The sequence below is a fragment of the Phallusia mammillata genome, chromosome 2, assembly GCF_965637545.1.
Source record: "Phallusia mammillata chromosome 2, kaPhaMamm4.hap1.1, whole genome shotgun sequence".
Classification (NCBI taxonomy): Eukaryota; Metazoa; Chordata; class Ascidiacea; order Phlebobranchia; family Ascidiidae; genus Phallusia; species Phallusia mammillata.
The window spans coordinates 1,276,307-1,278,806 of NC_137253.1; positions in this window are offsets into that span (position 1 = coordinate 1,276,307).

The following is a 2,500-nucleotide window of genomic DNA, read 5'->3' on the forward strand; positions in this document are numbered from 1 at the left end:
TTTGTCGAACGATATGTACATTTTTGATTGCCGAGCACTTCACAGTTACGCCAAACAAGCTCTAAGATCGTTCGCAAATTGAAACAAAGGTTACGGCAATAGCCATATTGCCTTATTTGGTTACGCCTAGATAACGCCCAGTTAATGACAAGCAAGCAAACCGCTTCGAACGCCAAGTCCCGTCAGTGTTAATAAATGCTTCATCACTTTTTTCACAAAATAGCGGAAGATACTACAAAATAATGAAATTAAACTTTTTAATTTTCGATGTCAGTTATAATTTTCCATTAGAAATGAAAATTTGCAGAAGTCGGCAGTAGTCGTTTGATGGCGGTGTTTGTCTTAACCTGGCGTACTTGGAATTTCATATAATTACATCAGACATAAAAAAAATCAATTGCAATGCATGGTATTTTGGTGCAGATACAATTTTGCTAAACGACAAGAATGCAAGGAACCACTTTAAAGATCTAGATAAAGTTTCCACTGGTGAAATTGACCTGATAAAACTTTTAGTAAATCTACTTCAATGCAAAACTATTAATCCGCCAGGCGGTGCACGAGAGCTCGATTCTTAACTCAAGTTGTCGTTTTCGCTTGGGACGGTCGTGATCTTCTGCAGCGATTCGATCTTCTGCAGTCGCGCGTTCGTGTGTCCGCCAGGTGTCAGGTATGAGTTTTGTTCGTCAGCCAATACTTTGTCGCGTTCATTCTATTTTGCAAACACGTGAACGAAAACTTCATTACCCGTCTTTAACAAATATCGAAAATAAAAAGAAGTTGATTAAAACCTGTTTATGTCGTGTCCGGTTTATGTTGAGGTATTTGAGAATATAAATGAACAGTTCGTGTAAGGTTGAGGTTTCTTGCTGGGCGGGAAGTTGTTGTGGAATCAACTTTTTCGGATTCTTGCTGGAATGCTTTTAAGTTAAACGTGCAAACTGTTACCGATTGTGACACAATGTTGAAGAACCCACACGACCTCGAACGTTACAGAGCTATATAACAAAACAATGTAACATGACGTTGGACAAGCCTATATTAAAAAAAAAAAGCGCATATCCAACATGAATAAAGGACGGGGCTGGGTAAAAGTCCAATACATTTTTGAGCAAATTTCCTCTTGCACAAAATTTTGCCTGCTGACGAATGGTTTCTGTTACCTGTAGATATTCCCGAATTCCCCACCTGATAATGTGCAGCGTATTTCCTGGAGTGAGCATGCGAAGGTACAGTCAAACGCTTTATTGATTAATTCATGTCTACATAAATATAAAAAGCTTGGATTTCAGCTTACAACTTTGTGACAACAGTCATTTTTGTTAATTTATATGTTCCTTTGGTAGTTGAAAGTCGAAACCACAATGATGAGGGACAAAACTACACTAAATTAAAGTTTCCCAATATACAACTTTGAATATTTGGAAGGGGTCATGGCCCCTTTGGCCCCTCCCTTGCTACGCCACTGGAGTGAGTCGTACAGTTCGCTTCAAAAGCTTTCCATCATTACGTCTCGCATTCACTTCCTATCGATAAAACAAAGATACAAAACCACTCTCCAAACGCCTGAGTTTTCTACTGGTATGACGCGCACACTCAAGACGCTTGTGCATTTGTGTGATTGCTTTTGATTAACCTTCATTTAAGTCGAGTGCTTGCTGCTTGGTGAAACAAAAACACAGCAACAAAATGCACTAAACAGACAGAAAATAAACTTTTGCGGTAGAGACCGGTTTCAGATGGCATACTATCTCATGCCAAGCAACCGTAAAAAACGTTTGGACGTTGTTCCCCGACCCCGAAAAACATTTTAGTTCCTATTTGCAACCAGTGACGTAAAGCCTGAAATTAACAATGTGTGATCTTACATCTCACCTACAGAAGGTATTGCGCTGCAATAAAACGCTCATTACCAGTTGTATCTTTAATGTACTAAGCATTTTTTTTAAATGTCTCAGAATCTTGTAAAATCCATTATGACAACATTATCCTCCTGAACTCCACAGCTCTGGATTAGACAAGCAAACTAAAATGGCGGCAAAATAATCTGATCGAGCGGAAAAGATAAAAACGGGTTGCTATTGTTTTTGATATTTTTGATATTAGTCATTTTGCGTGGCGTGCTGCAGATGCATGTAAAACTGTTCTACGTTCTGCAAACCGAATTTAAAAACTCAATTATAATTACAAATTGCAGAAAGAAAAAATCAGAAAAGAAAAAAAATCCAGACCACTGCAGAATTTCCTGCACATAAAAAAAACTTTTGTGGCGGAAATTTTGGGTTGTTTTCAGAAGTTTGTAAAAGATTTTTTTGTGATAAAATAAACTGTTTTAGTGACTAAAAATAGTTTTAGTGTTTTTATGTTTGCTACAGTAAAACTGAAATTCACAGGTTTAATTTTCAAACTATTCATATATTAATATATTAATCAAGTTCAAAGTTGCTAGTTTGTGGAAAAAACGGTGTGATCGAAACCTCTCTTTCTTGTATATGTAGAT